At 40.8% G+C, this 22,500-nt stretch overlaps 2 non-coding genes and 2 pseudogenes across 2 annotated transcripts; all 4 read right to left on the bottom strand.

Moving 5' to 3' along the window:
• LOC143206382 (uncharacterized) overlaps nucleotides 1–882 on the bottom strand; it is a 3,787-nt pseudogene extending 2,905 nt beyond the window's left edge.
• A 309-nt stretch (nucleotides 883–1,191) lies between these two features.
• LOC143206380 (5.8S ribosomal RNA) lies at nucleotides 1,192–1,346 on the bottom strand. Its single transcript, XR_013008354.1, has one exon. It is a non-coding gene; the product is annotated as a 5.8S ribosomal RNA (ribosomal RNA).
• Nucleotides 1,347–9,739: 8,393 nt separating this feature from the next.
• LOC143206381 (uncharacterized) lies at nucleotides 9,740–13,523 on the bottom strand (annotated as a pseudogene).
• A 309-nt stretch (nucleotides 13,524–13,832) lies between these two features.
• Nucleotides 13,833–13,987, bottom strand: LOC143206384 (5.8S ribosomal RNA). Its single transcript, XR_013008355.1, has one exon. It is a non-coding gene; the product is annotated as a 5.8S ribosomal RNA (ribosomal RNA).
• Nucleotides 13,988–22,500: the final 8,513 nt, after the last annotated feature.

Here is a 22,500-nt window from a genome sequence, read left to right as displayed (position 1 = left end):
GGGTTACCGACCTACTCGCCGCGAACGGTTACCACTCAGCAACAGTCGACCAGCTACAACAGACCAGCACCTGCAAGCAGCCCACCCGAGAGTGGAACAACTCACAAGTACAAAGCCCTTCCGGCCAACTTGCGTTTGAAGAGTGAAACTGAAACCACTAAAGGTCTCAAACTGTTCCACGATAAGGTAGCGACTCATTCAAACTCGCAGGCAATGCACGCTTCGTACAATCACAAGGACTGTAAAGCGTAACCTCCATACAAGCTCTCAAAGCGCTTTTTAAGAACCTTATCGGTTGCGACGCCCTACCGACAGAGTAAAATGCCGACCAAACAACGGCACGCTTAACGTAGCACCCAGGCCAGCCCATAAAGAGCCAACACATAAGGCACCACGCAAGAACCGTATTAGGCGTGACTTACTCTATCATCGGATTTCGAGGGCCCACCCGTTTTACTCATAACAGTTTCACGTACTGTTGAACTCTCTCGTCAGAGTTCTTTTCAACTTTCCCTCATGGTACTTGTTCGCTATCGGTCTCTCGGGCATATTTAGCCTTAGATGGAGTTTACCACCCACTTAGGGCTGCACTCTCAAGCAACCCGACTCACGAGAGCAAACATTCCGAGGTCGTTCGTGACAGATACGGGCCTAGCACCCTCTCCGGGACAAGCCCCCCTCAAAGAGACTTGCGTCACTCTCGACACAAGCGGAGCATTCGCTCTCATACGCTACATTTCCCAACGTCATTACAACGCGGGATTCAGCGCTGGGCTAAATTCCTTTTCGCTCGCAGCTACTAGGGGAATCCCTGTTGGTTTCTTTTCCACCGCTTATTAATATGCTTAAATTCAGCGGGTAATCTCGACTGATCTGAGGTCGACATCAATTTATGTCAGATAAGTGTGTATAGTTGAACCTCACTCGGTGACGTTCAAACTATCTCATTAAACCGATCATTGTCTCTTTACAAGTCAATGAAACAGTCAATACAGACTACTCTACTGCAAGAGCGCCTTTACAAACTGCATCTCAAAAGTAGGAAGGCGAGCGACATTTCTCTCATACAACGTACCATCGCTTGCTTTACGATTACCGTTGTACAAGGAACGTATAGGCTACACCTCAGTCCCACAATAGACGCATTAGAAAGGACATTCATACAGCAAAAGGTCCGCTTGATATATGATTCGACCCTCAGACAGACGAAGCCTGCGGGCAGAGCCCGAGGCCGCAATATGCGTTCAAAAATTCAGTGCTCAGTGTGTCCTGCAATTCACACTAAGTATCGCAGCTAGCTGCGTTCTTCATCGAACCGAGAACCGAGTGATCCACTGTTAAGAGTTGTCAAATGGGTTTTTCGACTTTCTCTAAGGTCATCAACATCAATATATATCTTTAACCGATCATTGTCTTTTTTACAAGTCAATGAAACAGTTCATACAGTTCTCTCCACATGAGAGATCCGCTAATAGTCAACCGATCATTGTCTCTTTTACAAGTCAATGAAACAGTTCATACAGTTCTCTAACTTTCTCCTTTTTCATAAGGATAAGTACAGAGATCCGCTATTTATATTGATGTCTCGCTAAAAGACAGCCGAAGCCAGCGAACATAATTAAATGCTCGAGGCCGTAGTGCAATCAAATCCACCTTTTCCATTTCAAGAAAAGCTCACATGCCTTTCTCTATTTGGGTGGTACATATTCAAGCTTACATAAATGTAAACTTTAATGATCCTGCCGCTGGTTCACCAACGGCAACCTTGTTACGACTTTCATATCCTCTAAACGGCCGGGTTTGGTCATCTTCTCGACTCTACTCGCAACCAAAGGCCACAAAAAGAATCAATCAGATGGCCTCACTAGACCGTTCAATCGGTTATGGCGACGGGCGGTGTGCACAAAGAGCAGGGACGTAATCAACACTAGCTGATGACTAGTGTTTACTAGGCATTCCTCGTTCAAGGGGAATAATTGCAAACCCCTATCCCAATCATGAAGAAGTTTCACGAGGTTACCCAGTTCTCTCAAACAAGGGAAAACTACGCGCTTTTTCCTTCAGTGTGTCGCGCGTGCGGCCCTGGATATCTATAGGGCATAAAGACCTGTTATGGCTCTGTTTCTCGTTGCTGAAAGCAACTAATCCCTCTAAGAAGGATTCATACCGTACTCTGCGGACAGTACGTCTATTTAATAGGCTAGAGTCTCGTTCGTTATCGCAGTTAAGCAGACAGATCGCTCCAAGAACTAAGAACGGCCATGCACCACCATCCACCAAATCAAGAAAGAGCTATCAATCTGTCAATCCTCTCAGTGTCCTAACCAGGTGAGTTTTCCCGTGTTGAGTCAAATTGAGCCGCACGACCCACGTCTTGTGGTGCTCTTCCGTCAATGCCTTTAAGTTTAAGCTTTGCAACCATACTCCCCCCGGAACCGTACTAGGGTTTCCCGGAGCTGCCCACCGAGTCAAATAAACAACTCAGGCGGATTGCTAGTTGGCATAGTTTATGGTTAGAACTAGGGCGGTATCTGATCGCCTTCGAACCTCTAACTTTCGTTCTTGATCAATGAAAACATTCTTGGCAAATGCTTTCGCAGTAGTTCGTCTTGCTGTGGTCTAAGAATTTCACCTCTAGCGTCGCAGTACAAATGCCCCCGCCTGTTCCTCTTGGTCATCTTGTCGATTCCAAAAGCCACAAACGGAACAACAACCTATTCCATCATTCCATGCAAGAATTTATAGGCACAAGGCCATCTCTGAGCAACCAAAGTTTATCAGAGTGATATATGATGGCCACCCGAAGCCCGCAATAAAGCGGACGACAGACAGCCACCCAGGATGTACCACAGAAAGAGGCGCCACACAAAGGTGACTATTCTTCTGGGCACCAGGTTTCAACTACGAGCTTTTTAACTGCAGCAAATTTAATATACGCTACTGGAGCTGGAGTTACCGCAGCTGCTGGCACCAGGCTTGCCCTCCAGTAGGTACTCGTTAAAGGATTTAGAATGTACTCATTCCAATTACGAAGCCTCAATAGAGTCCCGTATTGTTATTTTTTGTCACTACCTCCTCGTTCCGGGATTGGGTAATTTACGCGCCTGCTGCCTTCCTTAGATGTGGTAGCCGTTTCTCAGGCTCCCTCTCCGGAATCGAACCCTAATTCTCCGTTACCCGTTACAACCATGGTAAACATATAATATACCATCGACAGTTGATAGAGCAGACTCTTGAAAGAATTGTCGCCGGCTCAAAGGCCTAAGCGATCGGCAAAGTTATACAGAGTCATCACGTTTTATGTGCCCAGCTACAGATAAACTGCAAACCGGCAGCTTTATGTCTAATAAAAGCGTCTTCCAACAGTCAGTGACCGTAGAAGATTCAGGCATGTATTAGCTCTAGAATTACCACAGTTATCCAATTAACAAATCACATCCCATGAAATTATAACTGATTTAATGAGCCATTCGCGGTTTCACCATTCAAAGGTATGAACTTAAACATGCATGGCTTAATCTTTAAGACAAGCATATGACTACTGGCAGGATCAACCAGTTTTCTTCAAAATCCAATAAAGGAATTTGATTTGAAAGGCAAGGCAGTTTGTATGCTGCAGCCATTTCATTTTTTGAAAGCCTTATATTAGACAACACTTGTTGTATCAAGTGAGTCCCGTCTTTTCAAAAGACCTTTTTGTACAAATTTGCTAGCGAACCCTTATATTGGCTTTGTGATTCATCGTGGTAGGAAATATATATATCACAAAATATTGCCAATAGTAATTCGCTTTGCCCCATATATAAAGCAAACTGCACGGCTTTCTATGACAATGTGCTCGTATTATATAAATATAACACTCACACAATAGTCATACTTCATTCAAAGCTTAGTTGCCTATTACAGCGCGCGACCTATTTCTAAGCCGCGCGCCATCAGCCCAAAGGGCATTTAACGAGTTTTCATTGACTCGCGTAGCAAGGACTTGAGGTGTTGCGATGCGTCAGCCCGCGCCTTGCTAGTAGCGGACCAACGACAACGCCGCCGTGCGGATTTCTCCTTACACGCCAACGATCGCCATGTTGTTCGGGAGCCTATCAGAGTCCCCCTGTGTTAAGGTATAGGTCGGTTTTACCACAGCGTTTTCGAGCTTGCCCTGGTTTTTGAACAGTTTTTCATAAATTTGACTACTTTAGCAAAACCTTTTTAAACTTTTCTTTACATACGTCGCAGTGCTAGGATATGCTGATTATTCGGCAAAAAAACGTGCGTGAAATTTTACAGCAGAAAAAAAGTTATTAATTTTTTTCCATTCTAAACACGCGCGCGGGAGTCTATAGGGCTCCCTTTAGCAGCGGCGGCGCGCGTATCACTCCGACAGCTCGCGTCGTGAGCCGTACTCCGCATGCGTGCAAGGCGGCTGCTCTGTGTCGTCGCTCCTCTTAGCTAAGCGCGCGCTTGTGAGCTGCATTTCAGTGAGTCTACAATGGAAAACTTTAAACGCTTGTATTTCGTCCGCTATTGTATTTATTAAAAATCTAAAACACACAAAAGTTACAGGTACTAATGCTGTCTATTACTTCAAAAAATTGTATCAAATTTCTCAAAAATAAAAAAAATACGGTGACAAAGGTTTGCAAGCCGCTATTGCAGTACAAACAATGCGACAGTGAGTTGTTTCATTCGCTCGCTCGCTACGGCTGCTTTCTCTCGCTGCAAACAACTACGGCCACTGCGCTACGTTCAATGGAGCTTTATACCTCTTCATTGAAGGCGCTCGCTGGCGCAGCTGAAAATAATATTGAAAGCCACTTTTTCGCTCGCTACAATAGCACTCCCCATTGAACATATTAGTGCTGCTAAGCCTTTTCGCACAACTTTTAACAACTTTTAAACTGCTTTCATTTATTAAACATTATGTTTACAAAATGTATTATTATGCACGTTTTACGTTCTTTTACACATTTATAAACGCTTCTATTGTGACAAAATAAGTGAAATATTAATACTTAGTTGCTACGTCCGCTTTTGAGTTTATGAAAAAATTAAAGCGGTCAAAAGTATCATCTATGCTTACAAATTATAAGGCAAAAAGATTTTTGAAAAAATTGTAAGAAATAAAAAAGTTATGAACAATAGTGTTTTGAACTAAGGCCGCCGTTGCTAAAAGGACAGTTTGCGCATAGTTCTCTTCATAGCTCGCCACGGCAGCTCAGCGGCCGTTTCTCGCGCTACGGGCCACAGTGCGCTGCCGTGCAATGGAAAGATTGAAATGTCCATTGAAAAAATCGCCCGTAGCGGCTCACTCTTATTCTAGGGAACACTTTTTCGCCCGTTGCAACAAAACACTATATCGAATATAGTATTGTTTATAAGCCTTTTTGTGCGACATTTATTCCGTTTTTAATGATAAAATGTTGACTCTAAAAAAATAAGTGATAATCATCTTCAAAACAGTCGTTTAATCGATAAAATATGTTTATTGTGACAAACTCGGGCAAGTTTGTATTTATGTCGTAATTTGATTTAATGAAAAAAGTAAAGCATGCAGGCGTTCCGCTTACACGTTCTGATTACAACGCAAAAAAAATTATGTAAAAATTGTAAGAAATAAGAAAGTTATGAACAAAAATGTGTTTTTAAGCTAGCGCATTTTTTGACAAAATAGGCGGCTGCGCACAGTTCTCTTCATAGCTCGCCACCGCAGCTCAGCGGCCGTTTCTCGCGCAACAGGCAACACTCGCTGCCGTGCAATGGAAAGATTGAAATGTCCATTGAAAAAATCGCCCGTTGCGGCTCACTCTTATTTTACGGAAAAAAATTTTCGCCCGTTGCAACAAAACACTATATCGAATTTAGCATTGTTCATAAGCCTTTTTGTGCGACATTTAATCGGCTTTTAATGATAAAATGTTGACTCTAAAAAATGAAGTGATAATCAGCTTGAAAACAATCGTTTAATCGATAAAATATGTTTATTGTCACAAACTCGGGCAAGTTTGTATTTATGTCGGAATTTGATTTAATGAAAAAAGTAAAACCTAGATACGTTCCGCCTATGGATTCTGATTACAACGCAAAAAAAATTATGTAAAAACTGTAAGAAATAAGAAAGTTATAAACAAAAATGTGTTTTTGAGCTAGCGCATTTTTTGACAAAATAGGCGGTGGCGCAAAATTCTCTTCGTAGCAACAAAACACTCAATTCAATATATTATTGTCTATAAGCCTTTTTGTGCGACATTTAATGCGCTTTTAATGATAAAATGTTGACTCTAAAAAATGAAGTGATAATCAGCTTGAAGACAGTCGTTTAATCGATAAAATGTTTTTATTGCGACAAACTCGGGCAAGTCTGGAATTTTGTCGGAATTTGATTTAATGAAAAAAGTAAAACCTAGATACGTTCCGCCTATGGATTCTGATTACAACGCAAAAAAAATTATGTAAAAACTGTAAGAAATAAGAAAGTTATAAACAAAAATGTGTTTTTGAGCTAGCGCACTTTTTAGCAAAATAGGTGGTTGCGCATAAATCTCTTCGTAGCTCGCCACGGCCGCTTAGAGGGCCGTGTTTTTTTCTCGCTACAAGCTACGCTGCATGCACAGATAACATTAAACTGTTCATTAATAGTGTTTGTTGTTGTCGCTGCAACTAACTTAATTCGCGGAATAATTCACCTTATTTCGCGGATTATTTCAACTTATTTTACTGATTATTTTAACTTTTTCACGTTCCTGTTGATTTTTGTTTGCGTATTTATTCTTATTTGGAATTTATAACAACCACTCACATCACAAATGCAGTTACTTTATAGTACAATTCTTCTAATACATTTTTATACGCTGAGTCAGTGGTTCATTTATGCAACTTTTAAAAGTGGCAGGAATACAATATACTGTATACGTTATCTGTACTTCCCACTAATGTCATGCGACATCTGCTGTTTTGATACAGGCAGGCCACCTGTTTATTAGCCATACAATCATGGTTATCATAACTAGTTGGTAACGTTGAAGTCTTAATCAAGCAATGCTCTTCAACAAGAAATACAACTTTTGCATCACCTTCTTTGTTGCACATGTATTTTTAACGGCATTCATAAAAATGAGAACTGTATAATATACGATTTAAAATGGCAATACTTACTGTGAAACATAAGGTTCCGATTTTCTTTTTTCTTTAATAGTAAAACACAATAAAAAATTATTAATGTAACAATCAAAAAATCAAATACAAGCAGAATTATTACCTCTTATACATATGCACTGCATTCATCTATGTAGATATGTACATGCATACATACATGCATGCAGCCGCAACGAATCCAAATACATACATATGCTCAACTTAGATTTATATAGCAAATTAACTGCATAAGAACAAATAATTGCATATACTTGCAGTACATTTATAGTGAGAACTGCATATGCACGCATGTAATAATTGCAAGTAAAATATCACAAACGCAAGGAATTTTGAAGAGGAAATGCTGAGTAAAAAGTCTAGCAGCTACAGAAGAGACTTACAATTGATCTTAAACACAAACACACATTCATAACAAAATAAACGCAAGTACAACAACACACAATACATAGAATGTAGACGGCGGGATGACAACAGAATGATAAATACGATGTTGCAGGCTGCTTGCTTTTCGGAATTTGATAAGATAACTTTGTTCGCTAGCAAGTAATCATGTATATACATGTTTATCACTATGTAATAAGTTAAAGAGTTTACATACAATATTCTCAAATATTATGGGTGTGATTTTATGACAATATGCGCTGCGCATAAAAATATACAATGCATACATACATACATGTATGTATGCACATACATATATGTATGTACGTAGGCAAACATGCTTTTTGCAATAAGTGTTAAAATTTAAACAAAATATTTTCTATCGCACTCTTGGTAATAACATGGATGTCATTTGATGACAATATGCGCTGCGTATAAAAATAAGCAATGCATACATACATACATACATGTATGTATGCACATACATATATGTATGTATACGTAGGTTTAGATGATTTTTTTACAATGAGTAATAGCGTTTAAATAGAATATTCGCAAATATTCTAAACGACAAAGCTAAATAGTGTAGTTTAGATGTAATAGAGATAATAACTCGTTTTTGCGGCCGTAGCAAGAAAGCAGATAAGTGCAAGTAACTTTTTGCAATTTGCAGCGCTAGCTCACAAACAGTTTATAACTTTTTTATTTCTTGCGATTTTTGTTTAATTCTTTTTGCTTTATAATCAGCAAGTATAGGCGGAACTTTTGAGCAATTTACTTTTTTAATAAACTTAACGGCGGGTGTAGTTATAAACTTCAGCGACTTTGCCGCAATATGTATTTCTTGATACAAACGATTGCGTGGAACATGAATACGCTTCTTATTCAATTTTTTTTTTCATTAAAAGTGCATTGAATGTCGCGCAAAAAGTCTTAGAAACAATTATACAGTCAACAAAGCTTTTTGTGGACAAAAAAAAATTGTTCTTGCAAAATAGCAGCGACAGCACATCTCTTCAATGAACATTCCAGTTTCTTCATTGCACGGCAGCGCGGCGTAGTTTTTTGCGAGAAAGCGTCAATCAAGCAGATTGTAGGCCCGTAGTAAGAGAACTTTCTAGAAATTCCCTTTAAGTCTAACTGGCGTCAGCTCATAAATATAATTTTTCGTAACTTTCTTATTTCTTGCGATTTTCGTAAATTCTTTTTGCTTTATAATCAGCAAGTATAGGCGGAACTTTTGAGCGCTTTACTTTTTTAATAAACTCAACGGCGGGTGTAGCTATAAACTTCAGCGACTTTGCCGTAATATGTGTTTTTTTGCTGAAAACAATTGTGTGGAACATGAATATCGCTTGTTATTTAAAAAAATTTATTAAAAACGGATTGAATATTGCGCACAAAGTCTCAGAAACAATTATACACTCAATAAAGCGTTTCGCTGACAAAAAAAATTGCTCTTGCAAAATAAGAGCGACAACATATCTCTTCAATGAACATTTCAGTTTCTTCATTGCACGGCAGCGCGGCATAGCTTTTGCGAGAGAAACGTGCGTCAAGCAGCCTGTAGCCCCGAAGTAAGAGAACTTTCTATAAATTCCCTTTAAGTCTTACCGGCGTCAGCTCATAAACATAATTTTTCGTAACTTTTTTATTTCTTGCAATTTTCGCATAATTTTTTTTTCATTGAATCACCACGCAGAGACTACGCGCTTTTTTCAGTCGCAAAGTATCACTATCATGAAACCTCTCTTCTAAACTAATTTAAAAAAAATTCAAAGTCCAAAAAAAGGACTTTGAAAAAAAAAGAGCTCCGCACAGCTATACACCACTTGCAATGGCTATATGAACCATCACAAGCAGTACAACTGTACAGAGCTCTTTTTTATTACTACTACAATGAGCAGCAGTAGCAGCATGCACTCTATACCAGTCCACCTCACCTCCACAAGCCAAGAGAGCAGCAAGCAGCCTACTACAAAGTAGCAAAGCCAACTACTACTAATACTCAGCTTGCAAAAGCAAAAGCAGACCAGCACAAAGGCAGTCTCTTTATAGGGGAGTCCGCTCTCTATCACAGTCCAACCAACACCTCTACTACAAGCCAAAACCAGCCTACTACATTGTAGCAAAGCCAGTCTAGCCTGTAAAAGAGAGCTAGGCAGACCGAGACCTAGAGAGGGTCTCTTGGCTTGCTTGCCATTGGCAAACAAACCACCAGTCACAGGATGAGTCTCAATAGATCGCAGTATGGTGGCTGCTCTACTAAGTACAACACCCTGACCGGTAAATAGGTCGTCTACAGACGATTTGGTGTCTTAGCATTCGCCAGTATATTTGGCCTGAAGCAGCACCGGCTGTTACACCGGCACCTAGTGCTTTACTCTTTGCGGCGTATTCGAACTTGCGTAGTATGCCTTTCGACATCTATTACAAGCTCTAGTATCGCCTGCAAACGCTCTGACACAACAATATCATTGCATCTGGATGTGATGCTGACTTAGAGGCGTTCAGTCATAATCACACGGATGGTAGCTTCGCACCATTGGCCTTTCGACCAAGCACGTGAACCAATTGTCTAAACCTACGGTTCCTCTCGTACTAAGCAGGATTTCCATCGCAATAACCGTAAACGGTAGGGTAAAACTAACCTGTCTCACGACGGTCTAAACCCAGCTCACGTTCCCTATTAGTGGGTGAACAATCCAACACTTGGCCACTTCTGCAAGGCCATGTTAGGAAGAGCCGACATCGAAGGATCAAAAAGCGACGTCGCTATGGACGCTTGGCCGCCACAAGCCAGTTATCCCTCTGGTAACTTTTCTGACACCTCTTGCTTAAAATTCCTAAAAACAAAAGGATCGACAGGCCCCGGTTACCCGGTCTGTATTCGTACTGAAAATCAAGATCAAGCGAGCTTTTACCCTTCTGCTCCACGCGAGATTTCTGTTCTCGCTGAGCTGGCCTTAGGACACCTGCGTTATCTTTTGACAGATGTACCGCCCCAGCCAAACTCCCCACCTGACACTGTCCTCGAAGCGAATCACATGACGTGAAAGCCACGATTAGCGCCAGAAGGGTGCTCATTAAGAGCGCTCTTCGTTTCATTGAGTAAGTAAAGAAACAATAGGAGTAGTGGTATTTCATTGTCGGCAGCAAGCCACCTCCCACTTATGCTACACCTCCTATGTCTCTTCACAAAGTCAGACTAGAGTCAAGCTCAACAGGGTCTTCTTTCCCCGCCGTTCAATCCAAGCCCGTTCCCTTGGCTGTGGTTTCGCTAGACAGTAGATAGGGACAGTGGGAATCTCGTTAATCCATTCATGCGCGTCACTAATTAGATGACGAGGCATTTGGCTACCATAAGAGAGTCATAGTTACTCCCGCCGTTTACCAGAGCTTCTGTAAATCTCATCACTTTGACATTCATAGCACTGGGCAGAAATCACATTGCGTCAACACGGTTTACCCGCCATCGCAATGCTTTGTTTTAATTAAACAGTCGGATTCCCGGAGTCCGTGCCAGTTCTGAGTCAGCTGTTATCCATCGGCCGATATTGACAATCAAGAGGCGAACCCCTCAAAAGCAAAAACGAAAAGCTTAGGCCAAACCAGTCCTTTGCCGGTCCAAGCTAGCAAGCCTCTTACGAAGCAAGCATTGCCCAGTCCAGTCCAGGTCCAGTAAGGCTTCGACTCTCCGCCCAACCGATCCAGCTCTCAGAGCCAATCCTTGTTCCAAGGTTACGGATCCGTTTTGCCGACTTCCCTTACCTACATTGTTCCAGTCACTAGAGGCTTCACCTTGGAGACCTGCTGCGGATATGGGTACGGTCTGGCACGAAAATAACTAACCTGGTCGGCTTTTCAAGGGCCAATGAGGACGCTCCGGACTACGCAAGAGACGCGCAGCTTTATGTGACCTTATCCCTATCTCAGGGCGAACCTTTTCCAGGGATTAGAACCACTTAAAAAGAGAAGAAAACTCTCCCCGGGGTTCTCATCGACGTCTCCGAGCTGGTTTGCGTTACCGCTTGGCCTCCGAAGAGGCTATCTCCGTGTCCAGGTTCGGGAATTTTAACCCGATTCCCTTTTGGGTCATGCAAGTTTATACAATCCTCAGGAAATCTACTTGCTTTATAAAGGCATTAGCCCGTCCCTTAGGACCGACTGACCCACGATCAACTACTGTTCACATGGAACCCATCCCCAACTTCAGTGCTCAAGGTTTTCAATTGAGTACTTGCTACTACCACCAAGATCTGCACCAGGGGCGGCTCCACGCAACCTTACGGCTTTACGCTTCTACGCCACCACTGCGGCCTTTCTACTCGCTGAGACTTACGACAATACAGTCATCCGTCAACAGCGGTTGAGTATAGGTTCACCGCTGAGCGCCATCCATTTTTGGGGCTAGTTGCTTTGGCAGGTGAGTTGTTACACACTCCTTAGCGGATTCCGACTTCCATGGCCACCGTCCTGCTGTCTTCAGCAACTAACACCCTTAATGGGTTCTCATTTGCAGCTCGTATCGGGCACCTTAACTCAGTTATTGGTTCAACCCACAGCGCCAGTTCTGCTTACCAAAAATGGCCCACTAGGCACTTTCATAACTCGCTCTGACTTCAATCAAGCAAGTCGGGCTTCTCACCCATTAAAAGTTTGAGAATAGGTTGAGACTACATACGCCCCAAGGCCTCTAATCATTCGCTTTACTGGATGATACTGCATTTATGAGTGCTAGCTATCCTGAGGGAAACTTCGGAAGGAACCAGCTACTAGATGGTTCGATTAGTCTTTCGCCCCTATACCCAGATCAGATTATCGATTTGCACGTCAGAATAACTTCAGACATCCACCAGAGTTTCCTCTGGCTTCATCTTGACTAGGCATAGGTCACCATCTTTCGGATCCTAACGTGTACGCTCTTGCTCCGCCCCTTAGACAATGCCAAATGGACGGGCAGACGCTGCGCCTCGGTGACTTAGCACCAAGGATCACGTCTCAACTCTCATAAGAGAGCCTTCACATTTCATTTCGCCTTTGAGTTTAGTAAGCTCAATGACTTGCGTACATGTTAGACTCCTTGGTCCGTGTTTCAAGACGGGTCGGGTGGGTTACCGACCTACTCGCCGCGAACGGTTACCACTCAGCAACAGTCGACCAGCTACAACAGACCAGCACCTGCAAGCAGCCCACCCGAGAGTGGAACAACTCACAAGTACAAAGCCCTTCCGGCCAACTTGCGTTTGAAGAGTGAAACTGAAACCACTAAAGGTCTCAAACTGTTCCACGATAAGGTAGCGACTCATTCAAACTCGCAGGCAATGCACGCTTCGTACAATCACAAGGACTGTAAAGCGTAACCTCCATACAAGCTCTCAAAGCGCTTTTTAAGAACCTTATCGGTTGCGACGCCCTACCGACAGAGTAAAATGCCGACCAAACAACGGCACGCTTAACGTAGCACCCAGGCCAGCCCATAAAGAGCCAACACATAAGGCACCACGCAAGAACCGTATTAGGCGTGACTTACTCTATCATCGGATTTCGAGGGCCCACCCGTTTTACTCATAACAGTTTCACGTACTGTTGAACTCTCTCGTCAGAGTTCTTTTCAACTTTCCCTCATGGTACTTGTTCGCTATCGGTTTTTCGGGAATATTTAGCCTTAGATGGAGTTTACCACCCACTTAGGGCTGCACTCTCAAGCAACCCGACTCACGAGAGCAAACATTCCGAGGTCGTTCGTGACAGATACGGGCCTAGCACCCTCTCCGGGACAAGCCCCCCTCAAAGAGACTTGCGTCACTCTCGACACAAGCGGAGCATTCGCTCTCATACGCTACATTTCCCAACGTCATTACAACGCGGGATTCAGCGCTGGGCTAAATTCCTTTTCGCTCGCAGCTACTAAGGAAATCCCTGTTGGTTTCTTTTACACCGCTTAATAATATGCTTAAATTCAGCGGGTAATCTCGACTGATCTGAGGTCGACATCAATTTATGTCAGATAAGTGTGTATAGTTGAACCTCACTCGGTGACGTTCAAACTATCTCATTAAACCGATCATTGTCTCTTTACAAGTCAATGAAACAGTCAATACAGACTACTCTACTGCAAGAGCGCCTTTACAAACTGCATCTCAAAAGTAGGAAGGCGAGCGACATTTCTCTCATACAACGTACCATCGCTTGCTTTACGATTACCGTTGTACAAGGAACGTATAGGCTACACCTCAGTCCCACAATAGACGCATTAGAAAGGACATTCATACAGCAAAAGGTCCGCTTGATATATGATTCGACCCTCAGACAGACGAAGCCTGCGGGCAGAGCCCGAGGCCGCAATGTGCATTCAAAGATAAAGTGCTCAGTGTGTCCTGCAATTCACACTAAGTATCGCAGCTTGCTGCGTTCTTCATCGAACCGAAAACCGAGTGATCCACTGTTAAGAGTTGTCAAATGGGTTTTTCGACTTTCTCTAAGGTCATCAACATCAATATATATCTTTAACCGATCATTGTCTTTTTTACAAGTCAATGAAACAGTTCATACAGTTCTCTCCACATGAGAGATCCGCTAATAGTCAACCGATCATTGTCTCTTTTACAAGTCAATGAAACAGTTCATACAGTTCTCTAACTTTCTCCTTTTTCATAAGGATAAGTACAGAGATCCGCTATTTATATTGATGTCTCGCTAAAAGACAGCCGAAGCCAGCGAACATAATTAAATGCTCGAGGCCGTAGTGCAATCAAATCCACCTTTTCCATTTCAAGAAAAGCTCACATGCCTTTCTCTATTTGGGTGGTACATATTCAAGCTTACATAAATGTAAACTTTAATGATCCTGCCGCTGGTTCACCAACGGCAACCTTGTTACGACTTTCATATCCTCTAAACGGCCGGGTTTGGTCATCTTCTCGACTCTACTCGCAACCAAAGGCCACAAAAAGAATCAATCAGATGGCCTCACTAGACCGTTCAATCGGTTATGGCGACGGGCGGTGTGCACAAAGAGCAGGGACGTAATCAACACTAGCTGATGACTAGTGTTTACTAGGCATTCCTCGTTCAAGGGGCACAATTGCAATCCCCTATCCCAATCATGAAGAAGTTTCACGAGGTTACCCAGTTCTCTCAAACAAGGGAAAACTACGCGCTTTTTCCTTCAGTGTGTCGCGCGTGCGGCCCTGGATATCTATAGGGCATAAAGACCTGTTATGGCTCTGTTTCTCGTTGCTGAAAGCAACTAATCCCTCTAAGAAGGATTCATACCGTACTCTGCGGACAGTACGTCTATTTAATAGGCTAGAGTCTCGTTCGTTATCGCAGTTAAGCAGACAGATCGCTCCAAGAACTAAGAACGGCCATGCACCACTTTTCACAGAATCTAGAAAGAGCTCTTAATCTGTCAATCCTCTCAGTGTCCTAACCAGGTGAGTTTTCCCGTGTTGAGTCAAATTGAGCCGCACGACCCACGTCTTGTGGTGCTCTTCCGTCAATGCCTTTAAGTTTAAGCTTTGCAACCATACTCCCCCCGGAACCGTACTAGGGTTTCCCGGAGCTGCCCACCGAGTCAAATAAACAACTCAGGCGGATTGCTAGTTGGCATAGTTTATGGTTAGAACTAGGGCGGTATCTGATCGCCTTCGAACCTCTAACTTTCGTTCTTGATCAATGAAAACATTCTTGGCAAATGCTTTCGCAGTAGTTCGTCTTGCTGTGGTCTAAGAATTTCACCTCTAGCGTCGCAGTACAAATGCCCCCGCCTGTTCCTCTTGGTCATCTTGTCGATTCCAAAAGCCACAAACGGAACAACAACCTATTCCATCATTCCATGCAAGAATTTATAGGCACAAGGCCATCTCTGAGCAACCAAAGTTTATCAGAGTGATATATGATGGCCACCCGAAGCCCGCAATAAAGCGGACGACAGACAGCCACCCAGGATGTACCACAGAAAGAGGCGCCACACAAAGGTGACTATTCTTCTGGGCACCAGGTTTCAACTACGAGCTTTTTAACTGCAGCAAATTTAATATACGCTACTGGAGCTGGAGTTACCGCAGCTGCTGGCACCAGACTTGCCCTCCAATAGTTCCTCGTTAAAGGATTTAGAATGTACTCATTCCAATTACGAAGCCTCTAATGAGTCTCGCATTGTTATTTTTTGTCACTACCTCCCCGTGCCGGGATTGGGTAATTTACGCGCCTGCTGCCTTCCTTAGATGTGGTAGCCGTTTCTCAGGCTCCCTCTCCGGAATCGAACCCTAATTCTCCGTCACCCGTTACCACCATGGTAGGCCACTATCCTACCATCGAAAGTTGATAGGGCAGACTCTTGAAAGAATTGTCGCCGGCTCAAAGGCCTAAGCGATCGGCAAAGTTATACAGAGTCATCACGTTTTATGTGCCCAGCTACAGATAAACTGCAAACCGGCAGCTTTATGTCTAATAAAAGCGTCTTCCAACAGTCAGTGACCGTAGAAGATTCAGGCATGTATTAGCTCTAGAATTACCACAGTTATCCAATTAACAAATCACATCCCATGAAATTATAACTGATTTAATGAGCCATTCGCGGTTTCACCATTCAAAGGTATGAACTTAAACATGCATGGCTTAATCTTTAAGACAAGCATATGACTACTGGCAGGATCAACCAGTTTTCTTCAAAATCCAATAAAGGAATTTGATTTGAAAGGCAAGGCAGTTTGTATGCTGCAGCCATTTCATTTTTTGAAAGCCTTATATTAGACAACACTTGTTGTATCAAGTGAGTCCCGTCTTTTCAAAAGACCTTTTTGTACAAATTTGCTAGCGAACCCTTATATTGGCTTTGTGATTCATCGTGGTAGGAAATATATATATCACAAAATATTGCCAATAGTAATTCGCTTTGCCCCATATATAAAGCAAACTGCACGGCTTTCTATGACAATGTGCTCGTATTATATAAATATAACACTCACACAATAGTCATACTTCATTCAAAGCTTAGTTGCCTATTACAGCGCGCGACCTATTTCTAAGCCGCGCGCCATCAGCCCAAAGGGCATTTAACGAGTTTTCATTGACTCGCGTAGCAAGGACTTGAGGTGTTGCGATGCGTCAGCCCGCGCCTTGCTAGTAGCGGACCAACGACAACGCCGCCGTGCGGATTTCTCCTTACACGCCAACGATCGCCATGTTGTTCGGGAGCCTATCAGAGTCCCCCTGTGTTAAGGTATAGGTCGGTTTTACCACAGCGTTTTCGAGCTTGCCCTGGTTTTTGAACAGTTTTTCATAAATTTGACTACTTTAGCAAAACCTTTTTAAACTTTTCTTTACATACGTCGCAGTGCTAGGATATGCTGATTATTCGGCAAAAAAACGTGCGTGAAATTTTACAGCAGAAAAAAAGTTATTAATTTTTTTCCATTCTAAACACGCGCGCGGGAGTCTATAGGGCTCCCTTTAGCAGCGGCGGCGCGCGTATCACTCCGACAGCTCGCGTCGTGAGCCGTACTCCGCATGCGTGCAAGGCGGCTGCTCTGTGTCGTCGCTCCTCTTAGCTAAGCGCGCGCTTGTGAGCTGCATTTCAGTGAGTCTACAATGGAAAACTTTAAACGCTTGTATTTCGTCCGCTATTGTATTTATTAAAAATCTAAAACACACAAAAGTTACAGGTACTAATGCTGTCTATTACTTCAAAAAATTGTATCAAATTTCTCAAAAATAAAAAAAATACGGTGACAAAGGTTTGCAAGCCGCTATTGCAGTACAAACAATGCGACAGTGAGTTGTTTCATTCGCTCGCTCGCTACGGCTGCTTTCTCTCGCTGCAAACAACTACGGCCACTGCGCTACGTTCAATGGAGCTTTATACCTCTTCATTGAAGGCGCTCGCTGGCGCAGCTGAAAATAATATTGAAAGCCACTTTTTCGCTCGCTACAATAGCACTCCCCATTGAACATATTAGTGCTGCTAAGCCTTTTCGCACAACTTTTAACAACTTTTAAACTGCTTTCATTTATTAAACATTATGTTTACAAAATGTATTATTATGCACGTTTTACGTTCTTTTACACATTTATAAACGCTTCTATTGTGACAAAATAAGTGAAATATTAATACTTAGTTGCTACGTCCGCTTTTGAGTTTATGAAAAAATTAAAGCGGTCAAAAGTATCATCTATGCTTACAAATTATAAGGCAAAAAGATTTTTGAAAAAATTGTAAGAAATAAAAAAGTTATGAACAATAGTGTTTTGAACTAAGGCCGCCGTTGCTAAAAGGACAGTTTGCGCATAGTTCTCTTCATAGCTCGCCACGGCAGCTCAGCGGCCGTTTCTCGCGCTACGGGCCACAGTGCGCTGCCGTGCAATGGAAAGATTGAAATGTCCATTGAAAAAATCGCCCGTAGCGGCTCACTCTTATTCTAGGGAACACTTTTTCGCCCGTTGCAACAAAACACTATATCGAATATAGTATTGTTTATAAGCCTTTTTGTGCGACATTTATTCCGTTTTTAATGATAAAATGTTGACTCTAAAAAAATAAGTGATAATCATCTTCAAAACAGTCGTTTAATCGATAAAATATGTTTATTGTGACAAACTCGGGCAAGTTTGTATTTATGTCGTAATTTGATTTAATGAAAAAAGTAAAGCATGCAGGCGTTCCGCTTACACGTTCTGATTACAACGCAAAAAAAATTATGTAAAAATTGTAAGAAATAAGAAAGTTATGAACAAAAATGTGTTTTTAAGCTAGCGCATTTTTTGACAAAATAGGCGGCTGCGCACAGTTCTCTTCATAGCTCGCCACCGCAGCTCAGCGGCCGTTTCTCGCGCAACAGGCAACACTCGCTGCCGTGCAATGGAAAGATTGAAATGTCCATTGAAAAAATCGCCCGTTGCGGCTCACTCTTATTTTACGGAAAAAAATTTTCGCCCGTTGCAACAAAACACTATATCGAATTTAGCATTGTTCATAAGCCTTTTTGTGCGACATTTAATCGGCTTTTAATGATAAAATGTTGACTCTAAAAAATGAAGTGATAATCAGCTTGAAAACAATCGTTTAATCGATAAAATATGTTTATTGTCACAAACTCGGGCAAGTTTGTATTTATGTCGGAATTTGATTTAATGAAAAAAGTAAAACCTAGATACGTTCCGCCTATGGATTCTGATTACAACGCAAAAAAAATTATGTAAAAACTGTAAGAAATAAGAAAGTTATAAACAAAAATGTGTTTTTGAGCTAGCGCATTTTTTGACAAAATAGGCGGTGGCGCAAAATTCTCTTCGTAGCAACAAAACACTCAATTCAATATATTATTGTCTATAAGCCTTTTTGTGCCACATTTAATCGGCTTTTAATGATAAAATGTTGACTCTAAAAAATGAAGTGATAATCAGCTTGAAAACAATCGTTTAATCGATAAAATATGTTTATTGTCACAAACTCGGGCAAGTTTGTATTTATGTCGGAATTTGATTTAATGAAAAAAGTAAAACCTAGATACGTTCCGCCTATGGATTCTGATTACAACGCAAAAAAAATTATGTAAAAACTGTAAGAAATAAGAAAGTTATAAACAAAAATGTGTTTTTGAGCTAGCGCATTTTTTGACAAAATAGGCGGTGGCGCAAAATTCTCTTCGTAGCAACAAAACACTCAATTCAATATATTATTGTCTATAAGCCTTTTTGTGCGACATTTAATGCGCTTTTAATGATAAAATGTTGACTCTAAAAAATGAAGTGATAATCAGCTTGAAGACAGTCGTTTAATCGATAAAATGTTTTTATTGCGACAAACTCGGGCAAGTCTGGAATTTTGTCGGAATTTGATTTAATGAAAAAAGTAAAACCTAGATACGTTCCGCCTATGGATTCTGATTACAACGCAAAAAAAATTATGTAAAAACTGTAAGAAATAAGAAAGTTATAAACAAAAATGTGTTTTTGAGCTAGCGCACTTTTTAGCAAAATAGGTGGTTGCGCATAAATCTCTTCGTAGCTCGCCACGGCCGCTTAGAGGGCCGTGTTTTTTTCTCGCTACAAGCTACGCTGCATGCACAGATAACATTAAACTGTTCATTAATAGTGTTTGTTGTTGTCGCTGCAACTAACTTAATTCGCGGAATAATTCACCTTATTTCGCGGATTATTTCAACTTATTTTACTGATTATTTTAACTTTTTCACGTTCCTGTTGATTTTTGTTTGCGTATTTATTCTTATTTGGAATTTATAACAACCACTCACATCACAAATGCAGTTACTTTATAGTACAATTCTTCTAATACATTTTTATACGCTGAGTCAGTGGTTCATTTATGCAACTTTTAAAAGTGGCAGGAATACAATATACTGTATACGTTATCTGTACTTCCCACTAATGTCATGCGACATCTGCTGTTTTGATACAGGCAGGCCACCTGTTTATTAGCCATACAATCATGGTTATCATAACTAGTTGGTAACGTTGAAGTCTTAATCAAGCAATGCTCTTCAACAAGAAATACAACTTTTGCATCACCTTCTTTGTTGCACATGTATTTTTAACGGCATTCATAAAAATGAGAACTGTATAATATACGATTTAAAATGGCAATACTTACTGTGAAACATAAGGTTCCGATTTTCTTTTTTCTTTAATAGTAAAACACAATAAAAAATTATTAATGTAACAATCAAAAAATCAAATACAAGCAGAATTATTACCTCTTATACATATGCACTGCATTCATCTATGTAGATATGTACATGCATACATACATGCATGCAGCCGCAACGAATCCAAATACATACATATGCTCAACTTAGATTTATATAGCAAATTAACTGCATAAGAACAAATAATTGCATATACTTGCAGTACATTTATAGTGAGAACTGCATATGCACGCATGTAATAATTGCAAGTAAAATATCACAAACGCAAGGAATTTTGAAGAGGAAATGCTGAGTAAAAAGTCTAGCAGCTACAGAAGAGACTTACAATTGATCTTAAACACAAACACACATTCATAACAAAATAAACGCAAGTACAACAACACACAATACATAGAATGTAGACGGCGGGATGACAACAGAATGATAAATACGATGTTGCAGGCTGCTTGCTTTTCGGAATTTGATAAGATAACTTTGTTCGCTAGCAAGTAATCATGTATATACATGTTTATCACTATGTAATAAGTTAAAGAGTTTACATACAATATTCTCAAATATTATGGGTGTGATTTTATGACAATATGCGCTGCGCATAAAAATATACAATGCATACATACATACATGTATGTATGCACATACATATATGTATGTACGTAGGCAAACATGCTTTTTGCAATAAGTGTTAAAATTTAAACAAAATATTTTCTATCGCACTCTTGGTAATAACATGGATGTCATTTGATGACAATATGCGCTGCGTATAAAAATAAGCAATGCATACATACATACATACATGTATGTATGCACATACATATATGTATGTATACGTAGGTTTAGATGATTTTTTTACAATGAGTAATAGCGTTTAAATAGAATATTCGCAAATATTCTAAACGACAAAGCTAAATAGTGTAGTTTAGATGTAATAGAGATAATAACTCGTTTTTGCGGCCGTAGCAAGAAAGCAGATAAGTGCAAGTAACTTTTTGCAATTTGCAGCGCTAGCTCACAAACAGTTTATAACTTTTTTATTTCTTGCGATTTTTGTTTAATTCTTTTTGCTTTATAATCAGCAAGTATAGGCGGAACTTTTGAGCAATTTACTTTTTTAATAAACTTAACGGCGGGTGTAGTTATAAACTTCAGCGACTTTGCCGCAATATGTATTTCTTGATACAAACGATTGCGTGGAACATGAATACGCTTCTTATTCAATTTTTTTTTCATTAAAAGTGCATTGAATGTCGCGCAAAAAGTCTTAGAAACAATTATACAGTCAACAAAGCTTTTTGTGGACAAAAAAAAATTGTTCTTGCAAAATAGCAGCGACAGCACATCTCTTCAATGAACATTCCAGTTTCTTCATTGCACGGCAGCGCGGCGTAGTTTTTTGCGAGAAAGCGTCAATCAAGCAGATTGTAGGCCCGTAGTAAGAGAACTTTCTAGAAATTCCCTTTAAGTCTAACTGGCGTCAGCTCATAAATATAATTTTTCGTAACTTTCTTATTTCTTGCGATTTTCGTAAATTCTTTTTGCTTTATAATCAGCAAGTATAGGCGGAACTTTTGAGCGCTTTACTTTTTTAATAAACTCAACGGCGGGTGTAGCTATAAACTTCAGCGACTTTGCCGTAATATGTGTTTTTTTTTGCTGAAAACAATTGTGTGGAACATGAATATCGCTTGTTATTTAAAAAAATTTATTAAAAACGGATTGAATATTGCGCACAAAGTCTCAGAAACAATTATACACTCAATAAAGCGTTTCGCTGACAAAAAAAATTGCTCTTGCAAAATAAGAGCGACAACATATCTCTTCAATGAACATTTCAGTTTCTTCATTGCACGGCAGCGCGGCATAGCTTTTGCGAGAGAAACGTGCGTCAAGCAGCCTGTAGCCCCGAAGTAAGAGAACTTTCTATAAATTCCCTTTAAGTCTTACCGGCGTCAGCTCATAAACATAATTTTTCGTAACTTTTTTATTTCTTGCAATTTTCGCATAATTTTTTTTCATTGAATCACCACGCAGAGACTACGCGCTTTTTTCAGTCGCAAAGTATCACTATCATGAAACCTCTCTTCTAAACTAATTAAAAAAAAATTCAAAGTCCAAAAAAAGGACTTTGAAAAAAAAAAAAGAGCTCCGCACAGCTATACACCACTTGCAATGGCTATATGAACCATCACAAGCAGTACAACTGTACAGAGCTCTTTTTTATTACTACTACAATGAGCAGCAGTAGCAGCATGCACTCTATACCAGTCCACCTCACCTCCACAAGCCAAGAGAGCAGCAAGCA

The sequence above is a fragment of the Rhynchophorus ferrugineus genome, unplaced genomic scaffold (assembly GCF_030347505.1).
Source record: "Rhynchophorus ferrugineus isolate W39M unplaced genomic scaffold, kcgeb_rfMv2 rfM665, whole genome shotgun sequence".
In the NCBI taxonomy this organism is placed as follows: domain Eukaryota; kingdom Metazoa; phylum Arthropoda; class Insecta; order Coleoptera; family Curculionidae; genus Rhynchophorus; species Rhynchophorus ferrugineus.
This window is presented reverse-complemented; position numbering and strand designations above follow the sequence as displayed.